Source organism: Procambarus clarkii, chromosome 19 (assembly GCF_040958095.1).
Source record: "Procambarus clarkii isolate CNS0578487 chromosome 19, FALCON_Pclarkii_2.0, whole genome shotgun sequence".
Classification (NCBI taxonomy): Eukaryota; Metazoa; Arthropoda; class Malacostraca; order Decapoda; family Cambaridae; genus Procambarus; species Procambarus clarkii.
This window is the reverse complement of record NC_091168.1, coordinates 31,685,241-31,710,966: the sequence shown is the minus strand read 5'-3', so window position 1 is coordinate 31,710,966 and position 25,726 is coordinate 31,685,241. Positions and strand designations below refer to the sequence as shown.

Sequence of the window (25,726 nt, the reverse complement as noted above, 5' to 3'; positions counted from 1 at the left end):
TATAGGATGTGTGAGAGTGAGGCCTTAGTGGCCACAGGTGGTGGTGGTAGTGGCCACAGGTGGTGGTGGTAGTGGCCACAGGTGGTGGTGGTAGTGGCCACAGGTGGTGGTGGTAGTGGCCACAGGTGGTGGTAGTGGCCACAGGTGGTGGTGGTAGAGCGTGTTGGGCCAGCTGCCTCTCTACTTCTCACACCTACGTCATCTCGTACAAAGCAACACACCATCACTGACACAAAATCATAATTTGGAAACTGTACAGAAAAAAAAACAGAACTGATTTCGGTTTATAAATGTCTAAACCCACCACACAACTTCCATCTATCTGACCAACACTACCCAAAAGTGAAGATAAACGTTGCTATACATGAAATAAACATTAATTACAAAACAAAAAAATCCAATTTACAGCATCACTTTACTAGAGATCATTTAAGAAATACATTGAGCAAGATCATATCACATTTTTCCTCAGTAAACTCTATTTTGCTTCTCACTTCACGTCGAAAAACAACAACAGTTAAGGGAGTAACTTGATCAAAATTTCAGGAACTAATATGAATATCAAATTATGTATTTAGAAGCAAGCACATGTAAGATTATATATTATACTACATGGCGCCCTCCAGCAGGTAACGCCCCCTCCTCCTCATCCTTCATCTCTTACCCATTCTACCCCACTAACCCTTTCCTCCCCCCTCCCCCCCCCCCAGCCCCTCCTCACAGTAAACCGATTATAATGAGTAAGAACATCATCTTGTCCTCCCTCAAACCATCTGGATATTTATCTGGATATTTGTGATGGTTTGAAAGCCATATTACAGCTCCAGAAATAGTCTACATGTAAACTGACAGGTGAACCTTTGTCGTAAACGGATTATTCTCAAGTTATAGCTTTACTGTAATAGAAATCGTTGGTTTAAAATATAAAAGAGTGTATGCTACAAACGTTTTCTTTGAAGAATATAAATTTCTGTAAACCGAATTCGCGGGCACACTGAAACAGTTTTCGAATTCCACATTTCACATGATCGTCAATAATGCATCGTATTAATATAAACAAATATAATGAAACTTAACCTAACCTAACCATGGATAAAGAGTAGATAACAGCACAATTTATGAAGTCGTTTCCAATCCATTCCCTTGAGAGGGGGGGGGGCTCCCTCGTGAGAACATGTTGTCGGCCCCCCCCCCCCCTCCCCACTCTCAGCGGCATAATTGTAATGAAATTTTGTCAATAAACATGTTAATAATAATCTCTCATTTCTCCCTCCTCCTCCCTCCCCCCCCCCCCCCCACCCCCACCCCAGTACAATTGTAGTACTGTATCATCTACAAAGGATGATACAGTACTATAGATTGTGTCCTTGTCTATGTCCGATATGAGATTAAGAAAAAGTACTGGAGCACAGTACCCTGGGGGACTGAGCTCTTCACAACTGATGGACAGGATATTATTTTGTTGACTATTACACACTGGGTTCTGTTAGTCAGGAAATTGTAGATCCATCTGCCTATTTTTCCGATAATTCCTTTTGAACGCATTTTATGTGCAATAACACCATGGTCACATTTGTCGAAGGCTTTTATGAAATCTGTGTAAATTACATCAGCGTTTTGTTTGTCTTCCATGGCATCTAATGCCATATCATAGTGGTCCAGCAACTGTGACAGGCAAGAGCGCCCTGTTCTGAAACCATGTTGTCCGGGGTTATGGAGATGCTGTGATTCCATGTATTTTGTGATCTTACTTCTTAGCACACTCAAAATTTTTTATGATGTGCGATGTTAGTGCTATCGGTCTGTAATTTTTTGCCTCTGCCTTATTTCCTCCTTTATGGAGTGGCGCTATCTCTGCTGTTTTTATTATATCAGGGATAACGCCAGTATTTAGGCTTTGTCTCCACAGAATGTGAAGGGCCTGCGATAGTGGTTTAGTGACAGTATTGGGCAGCGTCACTCATCCTGTGAGTGGACACACCGCCATAGTGACAGTATTGGGCAGCGTCACTCATCTTGTGAGATGACACACCGCCATAGTGACAGTATTGGGCAGCGTCACTCATCCTGTGAGTGGACACACCGCCATAGTGACAGTATTGGGCAGCGCCACTCATCCTGTGAGTGGACACACCGCCATAGTGACAGTATTGGGCAGCGCCACTCATCCTGTGAGTGTACACACCGCCATAGTGACAGTATTGGGCAGCGTCACTCATCTTGTGAGTGGACACACCGCCATAGTGACAGTATTGGGCAGCGTAACTTATCTTGTGAGTGGACACACCGCCATAGTGACAGTATTGGGCAGCGTCACTCATCTTGTGAGTGGACACACCGCCATAGTGACAGTATTGGGCAGCGTCACTCGTCGTGTCAAATCAGCCACTTATCGTGTTCGAAACCCTTAGTAAGCTTTACGAAACCCTTTGAAACTCTTTAATAGCCTTGGTAGAGCTTAGAGGCCGGAGGTGTGACGTTGGCGGTGATAGAGCAGTAAGTGCTGGTGCTCTAGGCTAGCGGTGGTGGTGGTGGTGGTGGTGGTGGTGGCGGTGGCGGTGGTGGTGGTGGCGGTGGCGGTGGCAAGTGTTCAACCACCACCACAACTTTAGTCCAATAAGGACACCTTCACTACATACATTCACCTTCCTCCTCCCCCCACGACCCCATGCTTCTCCCCCTCCCACCTATACACACCCTCCCTCTCACCCACCTCCCACTGGTACAGTGTACTAGGGGGAGGGGGAGGCCCACTGCTAATCACTCCCGTTACCATTAACAACGCTACAAAAGCTAAAGGTACTGAACAGACAGATTGGTAATCGCGAAAGTAGACCACGCAAAGAGTGCTAACATACCATGCGACTATATCTCGCTCTTTCACATACCCAGGTATTCCCTTGTACCTGAGGGCCTCGTACCTGAAGCTATATCAACAACGTGAACAGACACACTCAAGGCTCTCAAAATAATGGAAGATGCAGTCCATTAAAATTCTAACATTAACACCCTTAATACGGTGATAATATTAGAGATAACAAAATTGATGTACTTAGCATAAATAAAGTGTGTGATAGACTATCATGCACCAACATCAGTCCTACATCACACCAGAGGTATTGATAGACTGGACAAAATGCAACATGAAGCCCTCAGAATTATTCTCGGCTGGCCAATAACAGCCAAAGTTCTCAATATTGGAAAGAACTAAAGGAACCCAACATTCATGATACGACATTTGAAATCATTTTTATGACTGAAGCTTTTTTCTAGTAGATAATTATATATATATATATATATATATATATATATATATATATATATATATATATATATATATATATATATATATATATATATATGCAACTGTCCTGGGGACCATTCTGCTTGTTCGCATATATATATATATATATATATATATATATATATATATATATATATATATATATATATATATGAAAAAAAAGAAAAAGAAAGACAAGGATTGACAGACAAAGATAGACAGACGGACAGAGAGACAGAAAAGGAGGGGGGGGGAGACAGACAGAGATCTCTCTCGTATCATGTACCAATCACAGTACTGTAGTTAAGTCACCCCTAAAGACTTAGCATTATCTAAGCATTTATTACTCCACAATAAACCTTTACGCTACAATTGTTCTTAAAAGTTATCAGCCGAGCTCATGTTAAGACCGTTTTTAAGCCACAGGAACGGAGTGAATTAACGGCATCAATCCTCTCGGGGCATCGAGGATCGAACCCCAACCCCGCAAGAAATCACTAATAACATACAGCTCTCGGAAGCGATACGAGGACAAGAAATTGAGAACCCAGAGAAGGAACCGTTCTCCTGCACCCAGTGAGACGGATTGCTTCTTCCCGGATAGCAAGTGGATAGACTAGAAGGAATCCAGGCGGATAGAGACAAAGGGAAACGAGTACAGAAAGAAATAAAGGCGACGAGAGCTTGATGTATGGGGTAAAATGGCCACCCACGCGCGTGAAAATACAAGAGCAACATGTATTGCTCTACAACGACTTTGTAGAACGGTGGAAACTGTAGAGGGGAGACGAGGGAGGGAGAGACAAGAGAGGGGAGTGTGTGTGGGGGGTGTGCCTGGGGAGGGGAGTGTGTGTGGGGGGTTTGCCTGGGGAGGGGAGTGTGTGTGGGGGGTGTGCCTGGGGAGGGGGAAGCACCGAGGGGTGAGGGGAGATAAGCCTCCTCTGGACGATAACGACGGGTAAACCAGCCATAAAATAAATGTACCTTGAAAGGTTATTGTCCAGAGGGTCATCGAACACAACTATACTGAGTACTTGAGAGCCACCGCGTGTGCGTGCGTGTGCGTGTGCGTGTGCGTGTGTGTGTGTGTGTGTGTGTGTGTGGTGTACATTGTGTACTTGAGAGGCTACACTGGTTACACTCGAGTCTCACTCACAAGGGCCCGAGACTGTTCAACACGCTTCCACTACACATAAGGGACATAACTGGCCGACCCCTCACAGTGTTCAAGAGAGAACTATCAACATCAGAGCCCCGAGACTGTTCAACACGCTTCCACTACACATAAGGGACATAACTGGCCGACCCCTCACAGTGTTCAAGAGAGAACTATCAACATCAGAGCCCCGAGACTGTTCAACACGCTTCCACTACACATAAGGGACATAACTGGCCGACCCCTCACAGTGTTCAAGAGAGAACTATCAACATCAGAGGCCCGAGACTGTTCAACACGCTTCCACTACACATAAGGGGCATAACTGGCCGACCCCTCACAGTGTTCAAGAGAGAACTATCAACATCAGAGGACCGAGACTGTTCAACACGCTTCCACTACACATAAGGGGCATAACTGGCCGACCCCTCACAGTGTTCAAGAGAGAACTATCAACATCAGAGGCCCGAGACTGTTCAACACGCTTCCACTACACATAAGGGACATAACTGGCCGACCCCTCACAGTGTTCAAGAGAGAACTATCAACATCAGAGGCCCGAGACTGTTCAACACGCTTCCACTACACATAAGGGACATAACTGGCCGACCCCTCACAGTGTTCAAGAGAGAACTATCAACATCAGAGGCCCGAGACTGTTCAACACGCTTCCACTACACATAAGGGACATAACTGGCCGACCCCTCACAGTGTTCAAGAGAGAACTATCAACATCAGAGGCCCGAGACTGTTCAGCACGCTTCCACTACACATAAGGGACATAACTGGCCGACCCCTCACAGTGTTCAAGAGAGACAGCTTGACAGGCGTCTCAAAAGATACGTGATCAACCAGACTGTGATTCAGACGTCATGCAGACGGCATCCAGCCACCCTGGGCACAGGTGTAGAGAAGTGGGTACTTTTTTTTTGGGGGGGGGGGGGGGGGAGTAAAGAGGAAGGAGAGACATAGGTGAAGGGAAGTATAGAAATGGGAAATACAGTGAGAGGTGTGAAAGCAGGCGGGCTGTCCGCCTTGCTGACACAATGTTGTGATAGCAGGCGGACTGTCCGCCTTGCTGACACGATGTTATGATAGCAGGCGGGCTGTCCGCCTTGCTGACACGATGTTATGATAGCAGGCGGGCTGTCCGCCTTGCTGACACCATGTTGTGATAGCAGGCGGGCTGTCCGCCTTGCTGACACCATGTTATGATAGCAGGCGGGCTGTCCGCCTTGCTGACACCATGTTGTGATAGCAGGCGGGCTGTCCGCCTTGCTGACACGATGTTATGATAGCAGGCGGGCTGTCCGCCTTGCTGACACCATGTTGTGATAGCAGGCGGGCTGTCCGCCTTGCTGACACGATGTTATGATAGCAGGCGGGCTGTCCGCCTTGCTGACACCATGTGTGGGTGTTGGCAGCTAAGCTAAGCTGGTTCCCTCTTGTCAGGGAGCTGTGAGTGTGTGAGAGGTTCTTCACATGTGTTTCACCATATATGGATGTCTATAGATGAATACTGTGTAGCATTCATATATACACACTCCGATGCTTCCACACATGTTGTTCTGTTTAAGGCTCTTTATTTTATTATTATTATTTATCGAGTTGTCATACATATTATTTATCGAGTTGTTCATACATACACATATATGAACTGTTCATATATATACATATATAACTCATCTGGGGATTATATACTGTGGGGCGGCGTTCTCGTCCAGAGAATCGAGGCTCTTGGGCCACCAGCTGTGGGAGTAGGGCGTCTCATCTTGGGCCACCAGCTGTGGGATCGGGGCGTCTCATCTTTGGCCACCAGCTGTGGGAGTGGGGCGTCTCATCTTGGGCCACCAGCTGTGGGAGTGGGGCGTCTCATCTTGGGCCACCAACTGTGGGAGTGGGGCGTCTCATCTTGGGCCACCAGCTGTGGGAGTGGGGCGTCTCATCTTGGGCCACCAGCTGTGGGAGTGGGGCGTCTCATCTTGGGCCACCAGCTGTGGGAGTGGGGCGTCTCATCTTGGGCCACCAGCTGTGGGAGTGGGGCGTCTCATCTTGGGCCACCAGCTGTGGGAGTGGGGCGTCTCATCTTGGGCCACCAGCTGTGGGAGTGGGGCGTCTCATCTTGGGCCACCAGCTGAGGGAGTGGGGCGTCTCATCTTGGGCCACCAGCTGTGGGAGTGGGGCGTCTCATCTTGGAGTAATCTTTCAAACATTGGGTCCTCTAACATTAGAATGGTGTTCCACACCCTGATGGCTTGGTGCTGCAGTCTGATGTTTAGTGGCTGTATGTTCAGGAGTTCGTGGAGCTCCTGGATTGTCTGATCATATGGTGGACGGTGTTTTGCTGCTCTCCTTAGCGCCTTAATTTGCACTGCTTGCAGTTTCTGCATGTTAGTTTTCTTTATGGTGTGTAGTGGTACTGGGGGATATTCTAGATGCGGCCGAACTAGAGCCTTATATAGGTGGATCTGAATGTTTGTACTGAGGCTTCGGAATCTTCAGTTTTCCTAATGCTGCTTTGGCTTTGTTTAGTCGGTCCCTTACATGAATTTGTATCCCTGTTCTATTTATCATAAGTCCCAGTATTCTGCCAAGTGGGTACACCGTCAACTACCTTTAAACAGCACCTGTTTAAAGGTGAGTGTCCTGTACGCTACTGGGCCCCCTATACCCCCCCACCAGGGGCTGGGGGGGGGTGGCAGGGGGGAGGGGTGTTACCTGTGTTAAGGCTTTACCTTCAGGGGGCTGCGAGGATCAACTTCCTGGCGGGCAGCTCAGTGACTAGGCCTCCTGGTTGGTGGCGTGATCAACCAGGCTGTTAGAGGCAGCTGCTGGCAATCTCTCGCGTGAGTCACAACTAGAATAATCAGCTGGATGTGTTTCCCGACTTTCATCTCGAACAAATGATCAGGAACAAATACTTGGGTAATTATATGTCCTTTGAGAAGGGGGCCACGGGTGAGGGGGGGGGGCACGGGTGAGGAGGGGGGACAACGGGTGAGGGGGGGGGACAACGGGTGAGGGGGGGGACAACGGGTGAGGGGGGCCACGGGTGAGGGGGGACCACGGGTGAGGGGGGGACCACGGGTGAGGGGGGGACCACGGGTGAGGGGGGGGCCACGGGTGAGGGGGGGGCCACGGGTGAGGGGGGGTCCACGGGTGAGGGGGGGCCACGGGTGAGGGGGGGGCCACGGGTGAGGGGGGCACGGGTGAGGTGGGGGGCACGGGTGAGGGGGGGGCACGGGTGAGAGGGGGCACGGGTGAGGGGGGGGCACGGGTGAGGGGGGGCACGGGTGAGGGGGGGGCACGGGTGAGAGGGGGGCACGGGTGAGGGGGGGGCACGGGTGAGGGGGGGCACGGGTGAGGGGGGGCACGGGTGAGGGGGGGGGGGCACGGGTGAGGGGGGGGCACGGGTGAGGGGGGGGCACGGGTGAGGGGGGGGCACGGGTGAGGGGGGCACGGGTGAGGGGGGGCACGGGTGAGGGGGGGGTCCACGGGTGAGGGGGGGGTCCACGGGTGAGGGGGGGCCACGGGTGAGGGGGGCACGCCTGTATTCAAACCACCCGCAGTGCCACACAGAGAGCCCCATTAGCTAATGTAACCACCACCTTATCACGACACCCCCTCCCCCCCCCCCACCACACCCACCTGTACGACCACCACACACCCGCCACACTACCTCCAAGTTACTGTAAGAGCCACCATGTGTGGGGGGGAAAAGAACATGCAAGCCCATGTACGTCGTGATCATGTCTCCACAAGCCCATGTACGTCGTGGTCATGTCTCCACAAGCCCATGTACGTCGTGATCATGTCTCCACAAGCCCATGTACGTGGTGATCATGTCTCCACACGGGGCTAACATTCCAACCAGACTCCCACGTGGCGACCTTGTGCTGGGGAGGGCGAGAGTTAACACAGTCTCCCCCTCGTCGTGGGCTGCTCAAGAGAAAATGGGATTCAGACGTGCTGGTGGGATATTCACACGCGCGCGCACCGGCTCTCTCCACACGGGAATGTTTGCGTGTGTTTGGTAAAGGCGCGGGGGGGGGGGGGGGGGGGGGGGGGCCAACCCCCCACACCCATCCCGTGGGCGGGGAGTTGAGAGCTACAGAGACCCATAATAGGTTCAGGAACCAGGAGCCAGATTCACGAAGAAGTTACGCAAGCACTTACGAACGTGTACATCTTTCCTCAATCTTTGACGGCTTTGGTTACATTTATTAAACAGTTTACAAGCATGAAAACTTACCAATCAACTGTTATTGTTATAAACAGCCTCCTGGTGCTTCGGAGCTCATTAACTGTTTAATAATTGTAAACAAAGCCGCCAAAGATGGAGAACAGATGTACAGGTTCGTAAGTGCTTGCGTAACTGCTTCGTGAATCTGGCCCCACAGTTCATGTAGCTTAAGGTGTTTCCGGGGCTTAACGTCCCCGCGGCCCTGTTGTCGACCAGGCTTTCTGGTTGCTGGACTGGTCAACCAGGCTGTTGGACACACCGCCATAGTGACAGTATTGGGCAGCGCCACTCATCCTGTGAGTGGACACACCGCCATAGTGACAGTATTGGGCAGCGTCACTCATCCTGTGAGTGGACACACCGCCATAGTGACAGTATTGGGCAGCGCCACTCATCCTGTGAGTGGACACACCGCCATAGTGACAGTATTGGGCAGCGCCACTCATCCTGTGAGTGGACACACCACCATAGCAGCATGTACAACACTCCCCAATAGGAAGAAAACCCGCTGGGTTGTTCATCCTGGCACTTGTACCCAGACACAGCTGGGACTTAACTGTCCCAAGTCAACAACTCATCAAACAACATTAACATTTGACAACCGCTAAAATTTACGTTATCTTGCGGGTACAAATGGGGGTAATCTTAGTGAATCTTTAACTCCTCTTAGTTATGCACTCAAGACAGGCGGGAGTGGTCTACCCAGAAGGGATAATGGGTTTTATCCACCACCAGTGTTGTGACAGACCAGTGTTACCAACATGCAGCGACGCCGAGCAAGTGGACACGCAACACGCCTGACCTCTCATTACGGTAATGTGGGGTCACGGCGCTACCTGCCTTGCGTGCTCCCGCCTCTACTCCTCCCGCCTCTGGAAATCAATTCACTCCTGTACCCCGGGTGGTGTGCCCTCACACGGCCTTCATTACCAACTGCTTACTAACCAGGATGTGTTGGGTATGTGGACCTGCTGCGGGACGCTGCCAGCAACAGCCTGGTGGACCAAACTCTCACAAGTCAAGCCTGACCTCGGGCCGGGCTTGGGGAGTAGAACTACTCCCAAAACCCCATCAACCAGGTATCAAAGAAGCAGGATAAAGGCACCTTAGTACGACAATTTCTTGACATTGGGAAACCTTAGGAGGACAGGCTGAGCCCAAGACATAACTGCTTGATGGGGTTCTGGGAGTTGTTCTACTCCCCAAGCCCGGCCCGAGGCCAGGCTCGACTTGTGAGAGTTTGGTCCACCAGGCTGTTGCTTGGAGCGGCCCGCAGGCCCACATATACCTGGTTGATGGGGTTCTGGGAGTTGTTCTACTGCCCAAGCCCGGCCCGAGGCCAGGCTTGACTTGTGAGAGTTTGGTCCACCAGGCTGTTGCTTGGAGCGGCCCGCAGGCCCACATACCCACCACAGCCCGGTTGGTCCGGCACTCCTTGGAGGAAACAGTCCAGTTTCCTCTTGAAGATGTCCACGGTTGTTCCTTCAATATTTCTTATAGTCGCTGGGAGGACGTTGAACAACCGCGGACCTCTGATGTTTATACAGTGTTCTCTGATTGTGCCTATGGCACCTCCGCTCTTCACTGGTTCTATTCTACATTTTCTTCCATATCGTTCACTCCAGTACGTTGTTATTTTACTGTGCAGATTTGGGACCTGACCCTCCAGTATTTTCCATGTGTATATTATTTGGTATCTCTCTCGTCTCCTTTCTAGTGAGTACATTTGGAGGGCTTTGAGACGATCCCAATAATTTAGGTGCTTTATCTGCGTCTATGCGTGCCGTATATGTTCTCTGTATTCCCTCTATTTCAGCAATCTCTCCTGCTCTGAAGGGGGAAGTGAGTACTGAGCAGTACTCAAGACGGGACAACACAAGTAACTTGAAGAGTACAACCATTGTGATGGGATCCCTGGATTTGAAAGTTCTCGTAATCCATCCTATCATTTTTCTGGCTGTCACAAGTATTTGCTTGGTTATGCTCCCTAAACGTTAGGTCGTCGGACATCATTATTCACAAATCCTTTACATGCTGTTTTCCTACTATGGGCACATTTGATTGTGTTTTGTACCCTGTATTATGTTTAAGGTCCTCATTTTTACCGTACCTGAGTACCTGGAATTTATCACTGTTAAACTTGTTATTTTCTGATGCCCAGTCGAAGACTTTATTAATATCTGCTTGTAGTTCTTCAATGTCTTCAGCAGAGGTAATTGTCATGCTGATTTTTGTGTCATCTGCAAAGGATGACACGAAGCTGTGACTTGTATTTGACTTATCTGATATGAGAATAAGGAAACCTGCCTAACATACCTTAGGGACCTTAGGGACCTACCTAGGAACCTACCTAACATACCTCAGGGAGTAGAAGAACTGCCAGGACTCTCTCCAGGTGTACTGTAGGTAGGTAATTATCATAAGAAACTACCGCGCCAGTATGACTATACAGTATACAGTGTTTACAGTATACAGTGTATAGAGTATAGTGACTATACAGTACTTGGTAGTGATATGACCACCATAAACGGGGTCATTCTCGACGCAAAATTGGGTACCACGGTTTCGAATCCCGGGGAGGACAGTAATGTTGAGCACGCTGGCTTTCACCCTGATGCTCCTGTTCACCTAGCAGTAAATAGGTACCAGAGTGTTAGACAGCTGCTACGGGATGCTTCCAGGGGATATGCGCGCGCGTATGTGCCTATGTTAGAGAGATATATGCAGTCCATATAATAGAGGAAAATATAGATGAGTTAGAAAGGCGGGGTCCAAGAGCTAATAGCTCGATTCTGCAGACAAATAGTAAATACAAACAGTAAATACAGGCTGCCTACAGTAAAATACAGTAAAAAAACAGGTAAATACAGTAAAAAACAGGTAAAGACAGGTAAATACAGTAAAAAAAAAAAAGGCTGCCTTTTTCCGACAAATCAATAATTCTATATACAAAATTATTTTGCTTTTCCTATTAAAATATGAAGAGAACACAATTCTCTTCATATTAAAGTATGCTAATCTGAAATTAAAATATTTACGGTTTAATGTTAATTGATAAATATTACATGAAAATAAACGTGCCTTTAAAATGTGTTGTTAACTACATATTTTAATTGCAGTACAAGTTTGAGCTGAAGCTGTTGTGAAGAGGCTCGATGAACACGCACGGTGGGGGAGGAGGAGGCATACCTGGAGCATACCTGGGGCATACCTGGAGCATACCTGGGGCATACCTGGGGCATACCTGGAGAGGGTTTTAAGAGTTCTACTCCCCGAGCCCAAGCTTGGACTGTTGGGGGGGGGGGGTACTAAACTCCATATGACGGAATGGTCTTAGGGTTGGACTAAGGCCTATTGGTCCATACGAGGCAGCTGCTATTGGTCCATACGAGGCAGCTCCTATTGGTCCATACGAGGCAGCTGCTATTGGTCCATACGAGGCAGCTCCTATTGGTCCATACGAGGCAGCTGCTATTGGTCCATACGAGGCAGCTCCTATTGGTCCATACGAGGCAGCTGCTATTGGTCCATACGAGGCAGCTCCTATTGGTCCATACGAGGCAGCTCCTATTCGTCCACACGAGGCAGCTGCTATTGGTCCATACGAGGCAGCTGCTATTGGTCCATACGAGGCAGCTCCTATTGGTCCATACGAGGCAGCTCCTATTGGTCCATACGAGGCAGCTCCTATTGGTCCATACGAGGCAGCTCCTATTGGTCCACACGAGGCAGCTGCTATTGGTCCATACGAGGCAGCTGCTATTGGTCCATACGAGGCAGCTCCTATTGGTCCATACGAGGCAGCTCCTATTGGTCCACACGAGGCAGCTCCTATTGGTCCACACGAGGCAGCTCCTATTGGTCTACACGAGGCAGCTCCTATTGGTCCACACGAGGCAGCTCCTATTGGTCCACACGAGGCAGCTCCTATTGGTCCACACGAGGCAGCTCCTATTGGTCTACACGAGGCAGCTCCTATTGGTCCACACGAGGCAGCTCCTATTGGTCCACACGAGGCAGCTACTGGTGGCAAGATATCAGACCACACACACACACACATACAGACAAGCTTCACTGCTGGCATGAAGTCAGTTAACAATTTCAACTACCAAGACCGCCTATAACCGCTTAAACTGTACTTGTTCGGAAGTAGGTTATCTTGAGATGATTTCGGGACTTGGCGTCCCCGCGGCCCGGTCTTCGTTAGACACCCCCAGGAAGCAGCTCGTAGCGGCTGTAACTCCCAGGCACCTATTTACTGCTAGTTAACAGGGACATCAGGGTGAAAGAAACATTTGTGCCCATTTGTCTCCGCCTCCAGCAGGGATCGAACCCGGAACCTCAGGACTACGAATCCGAAGCGCTGTCCACCCAGCTGTCAGGCCCCCTACACAGGGTAAATACTTCCATAAATGCCGGCAGTATCCTAGAACGATAAATATGGTAGGAAATACAACCGAATTAAGTAATAAAATGGGATCGAACTCCCTGGGCACAACACAGTGTAAACATCCATAGTCTTCAACCTTGTAACAATACATAATACACAGTACTTCTGAACCACTGGATCAACAATTCCTGACAACTGGGAAAGCTACTAATGCAGCAAGATCAAAAAGATTTATTTTGGTTGTGATATCCATGTCGGGGGCTGCGGGTTGCTTACACAAATAGTTTCATTGACCAGGCAGTCGCCGGGGGGCAGTACCCCCCCCCCCCTCAAGACGAGGATATAGCAGTAAAAAAAACTCAATCGATCACAGGCAAACCTTAGGGCGGGGCTTGGCTGGGGGGAGGGGGGGCCAGGGGGGACAAGGGGCTGGGGGGGGGGAGGGGGAGGGAAGGGAAGTCACCAATCAATAAAGTGCCTTAGTATCAGCGACGGCCGGGGGGGGGGGGGGGGGGTAGGGGGGTATGGTACGTCTGGCGGTCCAGCCCCACCCCACCCCCCCTTCCTCCTGCACGTGGTCACCCCCCCTTCCTCCTGCACGTGGTCACCCCCCCTTCCTCCTGCACGTGGTCACCCCCCCTTCCTCCTGCACGTGGTCACCCCCCCTTCCTCCTGCACGTGGTCACCCCTCCTTCCTCCTGCACGTGGTCACCCCCCCTTCCTCCTGCACGTGGTCACCCCCCCTTCCTCCTGCACGTGGTCACACCCCTTCCTCCTGCACGTGGTCACCCCCCCTTCCTCCTGCACGTGGTCACCCCCCCTTCCTCCTGCACGTGGTCACCCCCCCTTCCTCCAGCACGTGGTCACCCCCCCCCTTCCTCCTGCACGTGGTCACCCCCCCTTCCTCCTGCACGTGGTCACCCCCCTTCCTCCTGCACGTGGTCACCCCCCCTTCCTCCTGCACGTGGTCACCCCCCCTTCCTCCTGCACGTGGTCACCCCCCCTTCCTCCTGCACGTGGTCACACCCTTCAGCACGTGGTCACACCCCTTCCTCCTGCACGTGGTCACACCCTTCAGCACGTGGTCACACCCCTTCCTCCAGCACGTGGTCACACCCTTCAGCACGTGGTCACACCCCTTCCTCCTGCACGTGGTCACCCCCCCTTCCTCCAGCACGTGGTCACCCCCCCTTCCTCCTGCACGTGGTCACCCCCCCTTCCTCCTGCACGTGGTCACCCCCCCTTCCTCCTGCACGTGGTCACCCCCCCTTCCTCCAGCACGTGGTCACACCCCTTCCTCCAGCACGTGGTCACACCCTTCAGCACGTGGTCACACCCCTTCCTCCTGCACGTGGTCACCCCCCCTTCCTCCAGCACGTGGTCACACCCTTCAGCACGTGGTCACACCCCTTCCTCCAGCACGTGGTCACACCCTTCAGCACGTGGTCACACCCCTTCCTCCTGCACGTGGTCACCCTCCCTCCTGCACGTGGTCACCACCCTTCCTCCTGTACGTGGTCACACCCTTCAGCACGTGGTCACACCCCTTCCTCCTGTACATGGTCACACCCCCTCCCTCCAGCACGTGGTCAACCCCCCTTCCTCCGGCACGTGGTCACCCCCCCTTCCTCCTGCACGTGGTCACCCCCCTTCCTCCTGCACGTGGTCACCCCCCCCCTTCCTCCAGCACGTTGTAACACGGGTTCGGGTTTCTCTCTCTACTTATCTACCTTCTACTCCCTCTACCCGTATTCTTACTTTTTATTCTCTACCAAGGGACTCCAAAACTTTTACCAAAGCCAACTCCACGCCACGTGGTCCTAAGACGATTGACCGACTTAGGATTCTACACCCAGTATGACGTGACCTAGGCTCTGAGAAAAACCCTAGAGTCGCCTCTACGCTGCCACCACCAGACCAGCTACACAGAGCAATGATCGAGGTCTGGATCGATCACGCTAATTAATCAACCTTGGGGCTTGATCCCCACTAGTAGTTTATAACCTCGGAAACTTGAGTGTGGAATTAATTAGATGGGGATGATGAATTCCGATCCGATGTTAGAATCGGCGCCCAATGCAACTCTGCCTCGTGTGGACCACGTGACCAGGACAAGTATACACATAAAACACATGGAAATAATGAAATGCAAAATATTAACAAATTTAATTTATTAAAAGAAAAAAACTAAAACAAAATTTAAATATGTTCACTCCCTATCACTTTAACACTCCTTACTTGACCTGAATGGCAAATGAGAAGACTATCCCTATAATTAACAATAGCAACTATACCTTGGGCGACCAGCTCTAGATGTTGGGCTGGTCTTGGGGAGAGGTAAGATGTTTGACCTCTCCAGCTGCTCCCGTATTCACACTGATCTGTCCTCGTCTGATCTAGCCCAGACTAGAACATTGTATTGTTCTGCATCGCTTACCCAGTTACTTTAGCAAGGTTAAGTTATAACAATTAACCTTTTGTACTTAATTGATCCAGACTGGTTGAATTATTTTACCGAAATTAAATTACACAAGCCTCTAACGGCAGAGCTGTTCCCGATCACAAAAATGGTTATTAAAACTTTGAGAAATAGTAGACCTGTCAACCCTGCTGACCTATGACCGCCGGTCACTCCGCCTTACAAGTTAGATCTGATTCGTGACGTCACTGATGGTGACTTAAACTCAATAATTAGAATACTCTTGATATTGTATCCAGTACTATTATACAATACAATTTTAATGCAAAATGAATAAAGGCTAATTTTCTCTAAATTACTGAATACTATAGGATGATTCATTATACGCAGCTATGAACAAAGCGTCGGTTATTTCCACCGCGAATTCCCCTGGGGGTCAGGTCACCATGCGGGCTCAGCTTCCCATCCTCTTTTTGTCGATAAACCACTCTGGATAATTCTTACAACAGCCTAGTTTGTTACAACGTGGTCACCCCCCTTCCTCCTGCACGTGGTCACCCCCCCCTTCCTCCGGCACGTGGTCACCCCCCTTCCTCCTGCACGTGGTCACCCCCCTTCCTCCTGCACGTGGTCACCCCCCCTTCCTCCGGCACGTGGTCACACCCCCCTTCCTCCTGCACGTGGTCACCCCCCTTCCTCCAGCACGTGGTCACCCCCTTCCTCCTGCACGTGGTCACCCCCCCCTTCCTCCTGCACGTGGTCACCCCCCCCTTCCTCCTGCACGTGGTCACCCCCCCCTTCCTCCTGCACGTGGTCACCCCCCCCTTCCTCCGGCACGTGGTCACACCCCCCTTCCTCCTGCACGTGGTCACCCCCCCTTCCTCCAGCACGTGGTCACCCCCCTTCCTCCTGCACGTGGTCACCCCCCCCCCTTCCTCCTGCACGTGGTCACCCCCCCCTTCCTCCTGCACGTGGTCACCCCCCCCTTCCTCCTGCACGTGGTCACCCCCCCTTTCTCCTGCACGTGGTCACCCCCCTTCCTCCAGCACGTGGTCACCCCCCTTCCTCCTGCACGTGGTCACCCCCCCTTCCTCCTGCACGTGGTCACCCCCCTTCCTCCAGCACGTGGTCACCCCCCTTCCTCCTGCACGTGGTCACCCCCCCTTCCTCCTGCACGTGGTCACCCCCTCTTCCTCCTGCACGTGGTCACCCCCTTCCTCCTGCACGTGGTCACCCCCCCCTTCCTCCAGCACGTGGTCACCCCCTTCCTCCTGCACGTGGTAACCCCCCCCCCCTTCCTCTGGCACGTGGTCACCCCCACACCCCACCCCCCGGCACGTGGTCACACCCCACCCCTTCAGGGTGAAGCTGCCTCTCCCCCCCCCCCCACTACTCAACATATTCACAGCCCGCCTATACAGATATAGGCAAGGCTCTAACATATATACAGCTGACCTACCCCAACCCCAACATGGAGAATACATCACATACGCTGATGATGTTACCCAAATAATATGCCAACCGGGCCCATCAAAGCCGCTACTAGCCGACAAGACCAAGGCAGCAATTGAACTCATAAACAACTTTGAGAAGCAATGGAAAATTAGCACCAACAAACAAAAGTTTGAGATAATACACATTGCGAAAAGAAACCCGGACCCCATTATCCTTGACAACCAGCCGATCCAACATGCGGAAGTAGGCAGAATATTGGGGCTGAAGATCAATAGAACACGGATTAAACTTCACGTGAACGATAGAATAAAAACAAAAACGACTTTAGGAACACTGAGGAGATTCCAGAGCCTGAGCACGACCATACAGCTACACTTATACGAGGCGCTAGTCCGGCTGCATCTACAATATCCTCCGGTTGTACCAAAGATTTCAAGCAGTGCAAAATAAGGCGCGAAGGAGAGCAGCAAAACACCGTCCACCATATGATCAGACAATCCAGGAGCTCCATGAACTCCTGAACACACAGCCACTAAACATCAGACTGCAGCACCAAGCCATCAGGGTGTGGAACACCATCCTAATGTTAGAGGACCCAATGTTAGAAAGATTGCTCCAAGATGAGACGCCCCACTCCCACAGCTGGTGGCCCAAGATGAGACGCCCCACTCCCACAGCTGGTGGTCCAAGATGAGACGCCCCACTCCCACAGCTGGTGGTCCAAGATGAGACGCCCCACTCCCACAGCTGGTGGTCCAAGATGAAACGCCCCGCTCCCACAGCTGGTGGTCCAAGATGAGACGCCCCACTCCCACAGCTGGTGGTCCAAGATGAGACGCCCCGCTCCCACAGCTGGTGGTCCAAGATGAGACGCCCCTCTCCCACAGCTGGTGGTCCAAGATGAGACGCCCCACTCCCACAGCTGGTGGTCCAAGATGAGACGCCCCGCTCCCACAGCTGGTGGTCCAAGATGAGACGCCCCGCTCCCACAGCTGGTGGCCAAAGATGAGACGCCCCGCTCCCACAGCTGGTGGTCCAAGATGAGACGCCCCGCTCCCACAGCTGGTGGCCCAAGATGAGACGCCCCACTCCCACAGCTGGTGGCCCAAGATGAGACGCCCCACTCCCACAGCTGGTGGCCCAAGATGAGACGCCCCACTCCCACAGCTGGTGGCCCAAGATGAGACGCCCCACTCCCACAGCTGGTAGCCCAAGATGAGACGCCCCACTCCCACAGCTGGTGGCCCAAGATGAGACCTATAATATGCCCCAAAGAGTAAGGAGTGACCGGCTTATTGTAAATGAGACCTGACAAAGCATATCTATCTTGAGATGATTTCGGGGCTTAGCGTCCCCGCGGCCCGGTCCTCGACCAGGCCTCCTTTTTGTTACACCACCCTTTCAAGACGCTAGTGCTCTCTAGAGTGGAGTACTGCTGCACAATGACAGCACCTTTCAAAGCTGGAGAAATTGCTGACCTGGAGAGCGTGCAGAGATCCTTAACTGCTAGAATTCACTCAGTAAAACATCTAAATTACTGGGACCGACTAAAGAGCCTAAATCTGTAATCCCTTGAGCGCAGGCGTGAGAGATACATAATAATTTACACGTGGAAAATAATTGAGGGGCTGGTCCCAAACCTGCACACAGAAATAACATCACATGAGACCAGGAGGCATGGCAGGATGTGCAGAATACCCCCGTTGAAAAGCAGAGGTGCAACAGGTACTCTGAGAGAGAACTCAATCAACATCAGAGGCCCGAGACTGTTCAATACGCTTCCACTACACATAAGGGGCATAACTGGCCGACCCCTCACAGTGTTCAAGAGAGAACTATCAACATCAGAGGCCCGAGACTGTTCAAGACGCTTCCACTACACATAAGGGACATAACTGACCGACCCCTCACAGTGTTCAAGAGAGAACTATCAACATCAGAGGCCCGAGACTGTTCAACACGCTTCCACTACACATAAGGGACATAACTGGCCGACCCCTCACAGTGTTCAAGAGAGAACTATCAACATCAGAGGCCCGAGACTGTTCAACACGCTTCCACTACACATAAGGGACATAACTGGCCGACCCCTCACAGTGTTCAAGAGAGAACTATCAACATCAGAGGCCCGAGACTGTTCAACACGCTTCCACTACACATAAGGGACATAACTGGCCGACCCCTCACAGTGTTCAAGAGAGAACTATCAACATCAGAGGCCCGAGACTGTTCAACACGCTTCCACTACACATAAGGGACATAACTGGCCGACCCCTCACAGTGTTCAAGAGAGAACTGGATAAGCACCTCCAAAGGATACCTGATCAACCAGGCTGTGACTCATACGTCAGGCTGCCAGCAGCCGCGTCTAACAGCCTGGTTGATCAGTCCAGCAACCAGGAGGCCTGGTCGACGACCGGGCCGCGGGGACACTAAGCCCCGGAAGCACCTCAAGGTAACCTCAAGGTAAGGTAACCCCCCTCCCCCAGGAAGCAGCCCGTAGCAGCTGTCTAACTCCCAGATACCTATTTACTGCTAGGCGAAATGGGCCATCGGGGTGAAAGAAACTTTGTGCCCATTTGTTTCCGCCTGCACCGGGGATCGAACCCGGAACCTCAGGACTACGAATCCGAAGCGCTGTCCACTCAGCTGTCAGGCCCCTAAAGTTCCAGCAGGACAGAGTTCGAGCGCGGCTTGTCGCGGCTCAGAGGTCTGGCGCGTACTCACACACTAATCACATTAACGTGATATATATCAAGGAGAGAACCCCCCCTAGGGCTGTGAGGGGGCGCTAACCAACGACCAGGCCTCCCTGGCCAGGTGGACGGGCGCACCAGTAACCCAGGGGGGGGGGAGTTCTATCCAGTACCTACCCATCCAAAGCGGTTCCGACGTACTCGTACAAAGTGCCCCATCTAGAGAGCCTGCCACGAGTCAAGCAGCCCGGGCTTGGCATGCACCGTCACGGCCCCGGCCTCGTGGGCCACACCTCACCTATATCCACCCATTTACCTGCCTCAATCTCTTCACAAATCACAGCACCGTTCCTGTGCCGGGTAAGTCCACTACGGGCTCACCATAGCCCGTACTACTTGCCCCGCTCCTGTGCCAGCTAAGTCCACTACGGGCTCACCATAGCCCGTGCTACTTGCCCCGCTCCTGTGCCAGGTAAGTCCACTACGGGCTCACCATAGCCCGTACTACTTGCCCCGCTCCTGTGCCAGCTAAGTCCACTACGGGCTCACCATAGCCCGTGCTACTTGCCCCGCTCCTGTGCCAGGTAAGTCCACTACGGGCTCACCATAGCCCGTACTACTTGCCCCGCTCCTGTGCCAGCTAAGTCCACTACGGGCTCACCATAGCCCGTGCTACTTACCTGGCACAGGAGCGGGGCAAGTCCACTACGGGCTCACCATAGTCCGTGCTACTTACCTGGCACAGGAGCGGGGCAAGTCCACTACGGGCTCACCATAGTCCGTGCTACTTACCTGGCACAGGAGCGGGGCAAGTCCACTACGGGCTCACCATAGCCCGTGCTACTTGGAACTTGTTCCGAGTAGCTGAATCTATAACAACTTCACAAATCCTCAGGGGACCTACGGCCACACTGCTCAGTCACCACCGGACTGCCCCTGTGGTGGGGCGCCTTCTCCACTCACAACTGGGAATCCCGGGTTCAAATGAGGGGTCTGAAGTAATGGGGGGGGGGTCTGGCGGTTGAGTGGACAGCGCTCGGTATTCGTAGTCCTAAGGGTCAGGTTTCGATCCCCGGCGGAGGCGGAAAGAAATGGGCAGTTTCTTTCACCCTGATACACCTCTTCACGAACCAGTAAGTATGTACCTTGGAGTTAGACAGCTGCCACGGTCTGCTTCCGGGAGGAGGGGGGGGCGGGGTGAGGAGAGTAAACAAAATACCAGTTGATTGACAGTTGAGAGGCGGGACCAAAGAGCCAGAGCTCAACCCCCGCAAGCACAACTAGGTGAGTACACACACACATATATACAGACTAAGTGTTCAACGACAAAAATAATTATCATTAAATACATTCCAACAGTATTAGATGCAACCTAATTTGTGCTGGTGGGGACTGGCTAACTATCACAGATTCTCACTAAATAACAAAGAGAGATTCTCAGTAAATAACAAAGAAAGATTCTCAGTAAATAACAATGAGATGTGATACAATGTTGGTGTACTAACCTTGCACATTTGAAGTATTATATACAAACAAACACATTACTCTAGGACCCCCAACCCCTAAGGTGAAAGGAAGGTAGGGGGGGGGGAGGAGAAAAGGAGTATAAAATTGGGTTAATTAGATCATACCTGGAAGGTGGGGGCAGGTAAAGCGGAGGTGGTCGCAGGTGTGTTATAACCGGGTACCGCTCTGGGGCCCCATGACACACTGACATTACCCAAAGGTGCCACCAACGTCGCCTACTGCTACACGGCACCCCCCTCCCTCGCCCCAACCACTCCCCCCCCCCCCTCGCCCCAGCCACCCCCCCACCCCTCTCTCAGCCTCAAGCACAAGCCATCACCCACACAAGTACTACTCTTAACCCTATGACATTCCGGTCGGTCGGCCGAGCGGACAGCACGCTGGGCTTGTGATCCTGTGGTCCTGGGTTCGATCCCAGGCGCCGGCGAGAAACAACGGACAGAGTTTCTTTCACCCTATGCCCCTGTTACCTAGCAGTAAAATAGGTACCTGGGTGTTAGTCAGCTGTCACGGGCTGCTTCCTGGGGGTGGAGTCCTGGTCGAGGACCGGGCCGCGGGGACACTAAAGCCCCGACACCACCACCACAAGGCAAGGTTACCACCGTCAACAACCCACCTTTAAGTACTATTATGACCGCCACACCATCAATTACGTCAACTCTCATTAAGTTCAACAATACAGTTTCGCATTTACGCCGCCACTTACGAAACCGGTACATCTTCCCTCAATCATGGCGGCTGTGTTTACATTTATAGTAAACAGTTTACCAGCTTGTAAACTCCACAACACAAGGTTGTTATTGTTATAAACAACCTCGTAGTGCCACGGTGGTCATAACCTGTTTAATATATGTAAACACAGCCGCCATGATTGAGAAAAGATGTAGAGGTTTCGCAAGTGGTGGCGTAAAAGGCTGGATAAATCCTAGCCTAATTATATAATCCTGAGTCAGTGTTCGGAGTCAGTCCTCAGAATAAATCCATTACCGTGTCGTTAAACCATAGGAGAAGAAATTATGATTTTTTTTGCCATTTTAAGGGCAAAATATTGTATTGTAGGGGGTACTGGGGTGGCTACTGTAGGGGGTACTGGGGTGGCTACTGTAGGGGGTACTGGGGTGGCTACTGTAGGGTTACTGGGGTGGCTACTGTAGGGGTACTGGGCTGGCTACTGTAGGGGTACTGGGGTGGCTACTGTAGGGTTACTGGGGTGGCTACTGTAGGGTTACTGGGGTGGCTACTGTAGGGTTACTGGGGTGGCTACTGTAGGGGTACTGGGGTGGCTACTGTAGGGGTACTGGGGTGGCTACTGTAGGGGTACTGGGCTGGCTACTGTAGGGTTACTGGGGTGGCTACTGTAGGGTTACTGGGGTGGCTACTGTAGGGTTACTGGGGTGGCTACTGTAGGGTTACTGGGGTGGCTACTGTAGGGTTACTGGGGTGGCTACTGTAGGGTTACTGGGCTGGCTACTGTAGGGGTACTGGGCTGGCTACTGTAGGGGTACTGGGCTGGCTACTGTAGGGGTACTGGGGTGGCTACTGTAGGGTTACTGGGGTGGCTACTGTAGGGGTACTGGGGTGGCTACTGTAGGGTTACTGGGGTGGCTACTGTAGGGGTACTGGGGTGGCTACTGTAGGGGTACTGGGGTGGCTACTGTAGGGGTACTGGGGTGGCTACTGTAGGGTTACTGGGGTGGCTACTGTAGGGTTACTGGGGTGGCTACTGTAGGGTTACTGGGGTGGCTACTGTAGGGTTACTGGGGTGGCTACTGTAGGGGTACTGGGGTGGCTACTGTAGGGTTACTGGGGTGGCTACTGTAGGGGTACTGGGGTGGCTACTGTAGGGTTACTGGGGTGGCTACTGTAGGGTACTGGGCTGGCTACTGTAGGGGTACTGGGCTGGCTACTGTAGGGGTACTGGGCTGGCTACTGTAGGGGTACTGGGTGGCTACTGTAGGGGTACTGGGGTGGCTACTGTAGGGGTACTGGGGTGGCTACTGTAGGGGTACTGGGGTGGCTACTGTAGGGGTACTGGGGTGGCTACTGTAGGGGTACTGGGGTGGCTACTGTAGGGGTACTGGGGTGGCTACTGTAGGGTTACTGGGGTGGCTACTGTAGGGTTACTGGGGTGGCTACTGTAGGGTTACTGGGGTGGCTACTGTAGGGGTACTGGGCTGGCTACTGTAGAGGTACTGGGCTGGCTACTGTAGGGATACTGGGGTGGCTACTGTAGGGATACTGGGGTGGCTACTGTAGGGGTACTGGGCTGGCTACTGTAGGGGTACTGGGCTGGCTACTGTAGGGGTACTGGGGTGGCTACTGTAGGGATACTGGGGTGGCTACTGTAGGGGTACTGGGCTGGCTACTGTAGGGGTACTGGGCTGGCTACTGTAGGGGTACTGGGCTGGCTACTGTAGGGGTACTGGGGTGGCTACTGTAGGGGTACTGGGCTGGCTACTGTAGGGGTACTGGGCTGGCTACTGTAGGGGTACTGGGGTGGCTACTGTAGGGGTACTGGGGTGGCTACTGTAGGGGTACTGGGGTGGCTACTGTAGGGGTACTGGGGTGGCTACTGTAGGGGTACTGGGGTGGCTACTGTAGGGGTACTGGGGTGGCTACTGTAGGGTTACTGGGGTGGCTACTGTAGGGTTACTGGGGTGGCTACTGTAGGGGTACTGGGCTGGCTACCGTAGGGGTACTGGGCTAGCTACTGTAGGTCCCATCAGTACTTCTCTCCTTCCTAGTCCAGCCATCCCTCTTGATTGATCGATTGATGAAGATTAAGCCAGCCAAGAGGTGGCACGGGCATGAATAGCCCGTAAACCCTATGTACCCATGCCCTATCATCCCCCCCCCCCCCCCGGCCAGAGTCTCCCCCCCCCCATCTACCACTGCACTACAAGGGGCCGCAGATCAATATCGGGATCCCTGAATGAACAATAAAATGTCATCACGCTCAGATCAATATTGCCTCCTACTTCACCCCCGTGACTCATGCGCCAGCCTCACTCACTCACTCTCACTCATTCACACACACACACACACACACACACACACTCATTCACTAACATACTCATTCACTAACATACTCATTCACACACTCACCCAGACACACACACACTAACACACACACACACCCAAATACTCTTCAATGGCAGATCATTTCACACAAAATTCCCTTTTCACAAAAGACATGATATGTGAAAACAAAGTGAAACTCCACGACTGTGTAGGTGTGGAGGCCAACAAGAGGGGCGGGGGGGGGCCTAGGAGGAGTGTTCACCACACGCCAAAGTCTTCGACTATAGCTTTATTACGTTATTTTGCCTAACACAAATATGCGGTTCGTGTCTGGCCAAGATGGGGGAGGGGAGGTTTGTGGGGGGGGAGGGGAGGTTTGTGGGGGGGAGGGGAGGTTTGTGGGGGGGGGGAGGGGAGGTTTGTGGGGGGGGGAGGTTTGTGGGGGGGGGAGGGGAGGTTTGAGGGGGGGGAGGGGAGGTTTGTAGGGGGGGGAGGGGAGGTTTGTGGGGGGGAGGGGAGGTTTGTGGGGGGGGAGGGGAGGTTTGTGGGGGGGGAGGGGAGGTTTGTAGGGGGGGGAGGGGAGGTTTGTGGGGGGGGGAGGGGAGGTTTGTGGGGGGGAGGTTTGTGGGGGGGGGGAGGGGAGGTTTGAGGGGGGGGAGGGAGGTTTGTGGGGGGGGGAGGGGAGGTTTGTAGGGGGGGGAGGGGAGGTTTGAGGGGGGGGAGGGGAGGTTTGTGGGGGGGGGAGGGGAGGTTTGTGGGGGGGAGGGGAGGTTTGTGGGGGGGGGGAGGGGAGGTTTGTGGGGGGGGGAGGTTTGTGGGGGGGGAGGGGAGGTTTGTGGGGGGGGAGGGGAGGTTTGTGGGGGGGGGGAGGGGAGGTTTGTGGGGGGGGGGAGGGGAGGTTTGTGGGGGGGGGAGGGGAGGTTTGAGGGGGGGAGGGGAGGTTGAGGGGGGGGAGGGGAGGTTTGTGGGGGGGGAGGGGAGGTTTGTAGGGGGGGGAGGGGAGGTTTGTAGGGGGGGGAGGGGAGGTTGTGGGGGGGGAGGGGAGGTTTGTGGGGGGGGAGGGAGGTTTGTGGGGGGGGAGGGGAGGTTTGTAGGGGGGAGGGGAGGTTTGTGGGGGGGGGGAGGGGAGGTTTGAGGGGGGGGAGGGGAGGTTTGTGGGGGGGGAGGGGAGGTTTGTAGGGGGGGGAGGGGAGGTTTGTGGGGGGGGAGGGGAGGTTTGTGGGGGGGGAGGGGAGGTTTGTAGGGGGGGGAGGGGAGGTTTGTGGGGGGGGGAGGGGAGGTTTGTGGGGGGGGAGGGGAGGTTTGTGGGGGGGGAAGGGAGGTTTGTAGGGGGGGAGGGGAGGTTTGTGGGGGGGGAGGGGAGGTTTGTGGGGGGGGAGGGGAGGTTTGTAGGGGGGGAGGGGAGGTTTGTGGGGGGGGAGGGGAGGTTTGTGGGGGGGGAGGGGAGGTTTGTGGGGGGGAGGGGAGGTTTGTAGGGGGGGGAGGGGAGGTTTGTGGGGGGGGGAGGGGAGGTTTGAGGGGGGGGAGGGGAGGTTT

The 25,726-nt window shown here is 53.0% G+C and overlaps 1 protein-coding gene across 2 annotated transcripts in view; it reads right to left on the bottom strand.

Annotated features, from left to right (window-relative positions):
- Positions 1 to 25,726, bottom strand: part of LOC138366257 (uncharacterized) — a 111,426-nt gene that overhangs the window by 966 nt on the left and 84,734 nt on the right. The gene's annotated exons all lie outside the window — the stretch shown is intronic.